Source organism: Lampris incognitus, unplaced genomic scaffold, assembly GCF_029633865.1.
Source record: "Lampris incognitus isolate fLamInc1 unplaced genomic scaffold, fLamInc1.hap2 scaffold_172, whole genome shotgun sequence".
NCBI lineage: Eukaryota > Metazoa > Chordata > Actinopteri > Lampriformes > Lampridae > Lampris > Lampris incognitus.
In genome coordinates this window covers 127,504-136,412 of record NW_026611133.1, presented here as the reverse complement: position 1 = coordinate 136,412, position 8,909 = coordinate 127,504, and positions in this window count along the sequence as shown.

Sequence of the window (8,909 nt, the reverse complement as noted above, 5' to 3'; positions counted from 1 at the left end):
TTCTCCACCCACTCCACCCTGCCTGCACCCTCTTCTTCACCTCTCTACTGCACTCCCCGTTACTTTTGACAGCTGACCCCAAGTATTTAAACTCATCCACCTGCGTCACCTCCCCGTCATCACCTCCGCATGACGTGGAGGTGATGACGGGGAGGTGACGGGGAGGTGGCACTGATGATGAGGATACTCCTGACGTGCTCCTGTCGACACTCCACGTGGTGTCCGGAGGAGCGGAGTCAGCCTTGTCTGGGCTCCACGTGGTGTCCGGAGGAGCGGAGCCAGCCTTGTCTGGGCTCCACGTGGTGTCCGGAGGAGCGGAGCCAGCCTTGTCTGGGCTCCACGTGGTGCCCGGAGGAGCGGAGCCAGCCTTGTCTGGGCTCCACGTGGTGTCCGGAGGAGCGGAGCCAGCCTTGTCCGGGCTCCTCTCCCGGCTGCGGAGCTGCGTATCAGGATCGACGTGTTGGAGCCGTAGAAAACAACACAGCCGTTTTACTTTACCAAGGAAGCGGCACATGTAGCAGCCGGTTGCAAACACATACATGACGTATGCTAATGTTCCCATCATCATAATAAATGATACCGACACACTAATGACACCTGACCTGCCACGAGCCAGGTTTACACCTGGACATTAGTGTGTCGTGTCATACGGGTGGGCTCGTCCCGTATGACACGACACACTAATGTCCACGAGCCCACCCGTGCACTCCGCTAACGCACGCACGCACGCACGCACGCACGCGGTGTCGTGTGCTGCTGGTAAACGGACGAGCGTTGGCTGCAGAGGGCAGCGTGTGGTGGGCGTGTCCTCTGACCCGTAAGATCTGCAGGGAGGACGTCCTGGTCTGAAGTCCGGGACCAGTCTTTGGTTTTCTCTGCATGCATCTGTAGACTAAACTGCTCCTGGACTTGGTGTTCTGCTGCAAGTTCGGGGCAGAGAGATACGCAGCCGGGTCAGAACAGATCGTTCTGCATGTGGTCCGAGTCTGACCGACCTCCCGCTCACCACTTACCCAGAAATAAAAGGTGGGTTTAAATAAATGCTCGAGTGGCGCCCCCTGCTGTCAGTAACGCTGCTCTGAAGACGTTCTCACACGTTTTCTGCTCCTTCACATCTTCTCTGGGATCCTCCCACTAGAGTCAGCGCTCTTCTGGCTTCTACTCAAGACCTCCCGCAGGAAACAGCCATGACCACCCCTTCTTCATCACTGATAACTCTATGATAACCCTCTTCTTCCTCACTGACAGCAGTATGATAACCCTCTTCTTCATCACTGATAACTCTATGATAACCCTCTTCTTCTTCACTGATAACAGTATGATAACCCTCTTCTTCTTCTTCACTGATAACAGTATGATAACCCTCTTCTTCTTCTTCTTCACTGATAACAGTATGATAACCCTCTTCTTCTTCTTCACTGATAACAGTATGATAACCCTCTTCTTCTTCTTCACTGATAACAGTATGATAACCCTCTTCTTCTTCTTCACTGATAACAGTATGATAACCCTCTTCTTCTTCACTGACAGCAGTATGATAACCCTCTTCTTCCTCACTGACAGCAGTATGATAACCCTCTTCTTCATCACTGATAACTCTATGATAACCCTCTTCTTCTTCACTGATAACAGTATGATAGCCCTCTTCTTCCTCACTGACAGCAGTATAATAACCCTCTTCTTCATCACTGATAACCGTATGATAACCCTCTTCTTCTTCTTCTTCTTCACTGATAACAGTATGATAACCCTCTTCTTCATCACTGATAACAGTATGATAGCCCTCTTCTTCCTCACTGACAGCAGTATAATAACCCTCTTCTTCATCACTGATAACCGTATGATAGCCCTCTTCTTCTTCACTGATAACAGTATGATAACCCTCTTCTTCTTCACTGACAGCAGTATTATCACCCCTTCTTCATCACTGATAACTCTATCATAACCCTCTTCTTCCTCACGGACAGCAGTATGATAACCCTCTTCTTCATCACTGATAACAGTATGATAGCCCTCTTCTTCTTCACTGATAACAGTATGATAACCCTCTTCTTCTTCTTCTTCTTCACTGATAACAGTATGATAACCCTCTTCTTCTTCTTCTTCTTCACTGATAACAGTATGATAACCCTCTTCTTCTTCACTGACAGCAGTATGATAACCCTCTTCTTCCTCACTGACAGCAGCATGATAACCCTCTTCTTCATCACTGATAACTCTATGATAACCCTCTTCTTCTTCACCGATAACAGTATGATAGCCCTCTTCTTCCTCACTGACAGCAGTATGATAACCCTCTTCTTCATCACTGATAACCGTATGATAGCCCTCTTCTTCTTCACTGACAGCAGTATGATCACCCCTTCTTCATCACTGATAACTCTATCATAACCCTCTTCTTCCTCACTGACAGCAGTATGATAACCCTCTTCTTCATCACCGATAACAGTATGATAGCCCTCTTCTTCTTCACTGATAACAGTATGATAACCCTCTTCTTCTTCTTCACTGATAACAGTATGATAACCCTCTTCTTCTTCTTCTTCTTCACTGATAACAGTATGATAACCCTCTTCTTCTTCACTGACAGCAGTATGATAACCCTCTTCTTCCTCACTGACAGCAGTATGATAACCCTCTTCTTCATCACTGATAACTCTATGATAACCCTCTTCTTCTTCACTGATAACAGTATGATAGCCCTCTTCTTCTTCACTGATAACTCTATGATAACCCTCTTGTTCTTCACTGATAACCGTATTATAGCCCTCTTCTTCTTCACTGATAACTGTATGATAGCCCTCTTCTTCATCACTGATAACCGTTTGATAGCCCTCTTCTTCTTCACTGATAACTGTATGATAGCCCTCTTCTTCATCACTGATAACCGTATGATAACCCTCTTCTTCTTCACTGATAACCGTATGATAGCCCTCTTCTTCTTCACCGATAACAGTATTATAGCCCTCTTCTTCTTCACTGGCAGCAGTATGATAACCCTCTTCTTCATCACTGATAACCGTATGATAGCCCTCTTCTTCATCACTGATAACTGTATGATAACCCTCTTCTTCATCACTGATAACCGTATGATAGCCCTCTTCTTCATCACTGATAACTGTATGATAACCCTCTTCTTCATCACTGATAACCGTATGATAGCCCTCTTCTTCTTCACTGATAACAGTATGATAACCCTCTTCTTCATCACTGATAACAGTATGATAGCCATCTTCTTCATCACTGATAACAGTATGATAGCCCTCTTCTTCTTCACTGATAACAGTATGATAACCCTCTTCTTCTTCACTGATAACAGTATGATAACCCTCTTCTTCATCACTGATAACAGTATGATAACCCTCTTCTTCATCACTGATAACAGTATGATAGCCCTCTTCTTCATCACTGATAACAGTATGATAGCCCTCTTCTTCAACACTGATAACCATATGATAACCCTCTTCTTCTTCACTGTTACGGCCACGGGTGTGTCCGTATAGTTTTGTGTTGCCTCCTGTATCACTCTGACTCTACATTCAGGTATCCGCCAGGTGCTCCTAATCAACCGGTCAATGAATCATCCAATTTTCATCAGCTGTGTAGTCTCCAATTTAAACCCCCACATGTCTTCAGTTCACGGGCCAGCTAGTTTAGTTTGCGTGTAGCTACTTTGTGTTTGTAACGTCTGGCCCGTTTTTGGTTTAGTTTGCATTTTGACTATTTTGAGTTATGTTTAGTTGTTTAGCTCTTTTGGGCGAGGGGATCAAGGTAAGATGCCCATGGGCAAACACCCCATCACGTAGCTTACCTCTGTTAGACACACTAGGTTAGCAGCGGTTGCCACCTTTTTGTCTTTAGGTTTGGTGCTTTTCAGCACTGTCAAGGGTGGGTTACTTTTGTTAATAGTTTGTTTTGGCAACCGTTCGGTTCCCTTGTCCTGTCATTGTTAATAAACCTATCTATTTTATTATATTTATACGTTTATGTGTCACTGTGTTGCACCCTCACCTCACTGTTACTCAGTACACTAATAGTTGCACCCTCTCCAGACAGAGGGTCGTAACATTCACTGACAACAGGATGATAGCCCTCTTCTTCTTCACTGATAACAGGATGATAGCCCTCTTCTTCTTCACTGATAACAGGATGATAGCCCTCTTCTTCTTCACTGATAACAGGATGATAGCCCTCTTCTTCACTGACAGCAGTATGATAGCCCTCTTCTTCTTCACTGATAACAGGATGATAGCCCTCTTCTTCTTCTCTGATAACAGGATGATAGCCCTCTTCTTCTTCACTGATAACAGGATGATAGCCCTCTTCTTCTTCACTGACAGCAGTATGATAGCCCTCTTCTTCTTCACTGATAACAGGATGATAGCCCTCTTCTTCTTCACTGATAACCGTATGATAACACTCTTCTTCTTCACTGATAACTGTATGATAACCCTCTTCTTCATCACTGATAACTGTATGATAACCTTCTTCTTCATCACTGATAACCGTATGATAACCTCATCATCTTCACTGATGGCAGTATGATAGCCCTATTCTTCATCACTGATAACAGTATGATAGCCGTCGTCATCACCGATAACCGTATGATAGCCCTCGTCTTCATCACTGATAACCGTGATAGCTCTCTTCTTCACTGATAACCATATGATAACCCTCTTCTTCATCACTGATAACAGTATGATAACCCTCGTCTTCATCACTGACAGCAGTATGATAGCCCTCTTCTTCATCACTGATAACAGTCTGATGATACAAGAGTGGATTTAGAAGGTGGCCCTCAATGAATACCTGGTCCCCTCTGTTGCCGCCCCATCTTAAAAATACCCATATATGGATATAAACCTCTATCTCCCCTCCTTTTCTTTCTCCCCAGTTTTTTCTCCCCAACTGTACCTGTCCAATTACCCCACTCTTCCGAGCCGTCCCGGTCTCTGCTCCACCCCCTCTGCTGGTCTGGGGAGGGCTGCAGACTACCACATGCCTCCTCCCATACATGTGGAGTCACCAGCCGCTTCTTTTCACCTGACAGTGAGGAGTTTCACCAGGGGGACGTAGCGCATGGGGGGATCACCCCCCCCCCCGAACAGGCGCCCCGACCGACCAGAGGAGGCGCTAGTGCGGCGACCAGGACACATACCCACATCCGGCTTCCCACCCGTAGACCCGTCAATTGTGTCTGTAGGGACGCCCGACCAAGCCGGAGGTAACATGAAGATTCGAACCGACGACTGCCGTGTTGGTAGGCAACAGAATAGACTGCTACGCCACCCAGACACCATAAAACTCCAACTCTGAGTTAGTGGTCACATCACATGACAAACACTCCAAGATGATCTCATGGGTCTCAGATCAGCATTCTGTTATCCATCTATCCATCCATATCTGAACCGCTTATCCTGCTCTCAGGGTCGCTGGGATGCTGGAGCCTATCCCAGCAGTCACTGGCGGCAGACCACCAGGCCATCACACACACACACACACACACACACACACACACACACACACACACACACGTAGGGACAACTTAGAATGGCCGATCCACCTGACCTACACGTGTTTGGACTGTGGCAGGAAACCCACGCAGACACGGACAGAACATGCAAACTCCTCACAGAGGACGACCCGGGATGACCCCCAAGGTTGGCTACCCCAGGGCTCGAACCCAGGACCTTTTCGCTGTGAGGCGACCATGCTACTCACTGCACCACCATGCCGCCTAATATTCATGTCATCAGGTACTAATGAATTCTGGAGAGAAACTTAATTTCCTCCTTCACAGAGAGGTCAAAGGTCAAGACACAAAGAGGATCACAGACTCAGAAGCACCACTGTGTCCAGCATTCATTTATAACCCCATCCATCATCCCTCCATCCCTCCATCTCTCCATCTCTCCATCCATCATCCCTCCATCTCTCCATGTCTCCATCCCTCCATCTCTCCATCATCATCCCTCTATTTTGCCATCCATCATCCCTCCATCTCTCCATCTCTCCATTACATTACATTACAGTCATTTAGCCGACGCTTTTATCCAAAGCGACTTACAGTAAGTGCATTTAACGTAGGAAATCAGGAGAACTTCTGGTCATCAGAGTTCATAAGTGCATCTAAACAAGCATCTAAGAGCAAAACCAGTGCTAAAGTAAAAAAGTAAAAAAGAGCCGTGACCGGGTCGATCGGCAGCAGGGGCCTCTGAGCGACGGGGCAACCAGGCGTCCTGAGGCAGCAGAGCCAAGTGGTCGGGCAGGGGTGTAGGGCTAGACCATGGCCTGGAGATAGGAAGGAGCTGTTCCTTTCACTGCCCTGTAGGCTAGCACCAGAGTCTTAAACTGGATGCGAGCAGCTCCTGGGAGCCAGTGTAGGGACATGAGAAGGGGAGGTGTGTGGGAGAACTTAGGGTGGTTGAACACCAGATGAGCTGCAGCTTTCTGAACAAGCTCCAGAGGTCTGATGGCCGACGCCGGGGCACCAGCAAGGAGGGAGTTGCTGTAGTCCAGCTGGGAGATGACCAGAGCCTGGATGAGCACCTGTGCCGTCTTGTTGGTGAGGAATGGGTGAATCCTCCTGATGTCATAGAGGAGAAATCTGCAGGAGCAAGCAACCGATGCAACGTTTTCAGCAAACGACAGTTGGTCGTCCAGGATCACACCCAGATTCCTTACAGTCTGAGTTGGCCTCACCACGGTGTTGTCAATGGTGATGGCCAGGTCTCGGTGTGGGCAACCTTTCCCCGGGAGGAACATCAGCTCTGTCTTGTCCAGATTGAGCTTCAGGTGGTGTGTCGCCATCCACTCCAAGATGTCAGTCAAGCACACAGCAATGCGTGTCTCTACTTGTGTGTCAGAGGGAGGAAAGGACAAGATCAGCTGGGTGTCATCGGCATAACAATGGTAAGAGAAGTCATGCGAGCGAATAACAGAACCCAGGGATGTTGTGTACAACGAGAAAAGGAGAGGACCCAGAACCGAACCCTGTGGAACGCCTGTAGTCAGTCTGCGAGGCTCCTACACAGATCCCCTCCATGTCACCTGGCAGGAGCGACCCGTCAGGTAGGTTGCAAACATTGAGAGTGCAGAGCCTGTGACACCCAGCCCCTCGAGGGTAGAGAGGAGGATGTGGTGGTTCACTGTGTCGAACGCAGCTGACAGGTCCAGGAGTATCAGGACAGAGGAGAGAGAGTTTGTTCTCGCAGAGTGCAGCGATTCTGTCACTGCAAGGAGGGCAGTCTCTGTCAAGTGACTCACCCTGAACCCAGACTGGTTGGGGTCCAGGAGGTTGTTCTGGTGGAGGTACAAAGAAAGTTGGTTAAAGACAGCATGTTCGAGAGTTTTGGATAGAAAGGGTAGAAGGGAAACCGGTCTGTAGATTTAGACCATCTATCATCCCTCCATCTCTCCATCCCTCCATCTCTCCATCCATCATCCCTCCATTTCTCCATCCCTCCATCTCTCCATCCCTCCATCCATCATCTCTCCATCACGTCTCTCGCTGACATGTTGACAGTGGGAGGAGGAGATGAACGCCTCACAACGTATCAGACGAGTTGGTGATGCTTGTTTGTAGCCAAACTCACCTCACCGTCAGTACCGTGGAACCTGAACACGTCTCTCACGCGGGTTTGGACCTGCTGTACTGTTCGGCACGTGTTTTTATTGACTCTGGTTGTTATAGTATATAGTGTTGTGTAATCCTGTGTGCCCTTTATGTTTTGTTGAACAAGATATTTCGTTCAGATGGTGGATGACTTGTTGAGACTGTGCTGGGACAGCAGTACACGTTAGACACACCAGGGGAAGACGTGGAGTCTTCCCAGATGAGAAGCTGAACGGTGTTTATGGTGGAGGAACCACAAGTCTGCACTGAAGACAGACTACCGGAAGGGGAAGCTGGAGAAACGTACTACAAGCACTACTACTACTACTAGAAGAGTACTCTGGCCAGCAACATGAGCATCATGTCTTCCACATGTTTGAAGACGTGTTTTGTGACTCTGGTTTGCTATGTAGGCCAGGTCTCCCTCAGACAAGTGGTTTTTAGTCTGAGGGGCCTTCCTGGGAGGATAAAGGTCACATAAGATCATTTCTCTGACTTTGGCAGATGTCTTCTGTTGCGTGAGCAGGAGGGTTGGTTTGCCTCGCTGTTTTACGCTATTTGTTCACACTGCCGCTAGATGGCGCCAAGATCGGGCAGGCAGAACGTCGCGTGTCCTGCAGCGTTCCTCAGTTTCTTCAGTGCAATTCTCAAACGATCATCTACATTCTCCAAACAGAGCCTTAACCCCAAACCATGACCTCATTTACCCATGAACACTTTCATCTCTGATTAACATCACTAAAGGTACAAATGCAAAGCACGTGTCTGTGGTCCTGTAAACACAAACGTCACACAATGGACACACAAAGCAAGTGGATCTGTACGGATGACGTTCAGTCCCAGCAGCAGTCAGCAGACACACACTGTGAGGAGGCCGCTCATGCACATGACGTGTACTGTGTTTTATCTGCAGGACGCTAGTGTGTAGTAGTGTACCTCCTCCTCCAGCAGACTGGGGGGGGGGGGGGTCTTCACTGAGGCAGCAGGAGACCTGCTGGTCTGCAGGCTGATGCCAGTCATGTGGAGGTCATCAGGATGTGTACTGTGTTTTACCTGCAGGACGCTAGTGTGTAGTAGTGTACCTCCTCCTCCAGCAGACTGGGGGGGGGGGGTCTTCACTGAGGCAGCAGTAAGACCTGCTGGTTTGCAGGCTGATGCCAGTCATGTGGAGGTCATCAGGATGTGTACTGTGTTTTACCTGCAGGACGCTAGTGTGTAGTAGTGTACCTCCTCCTCCAGCAGAGTGTGTGTGTGTGTGTGTGTGGGGGGGGGTCTTCACTGAGGCAGCAGGAGA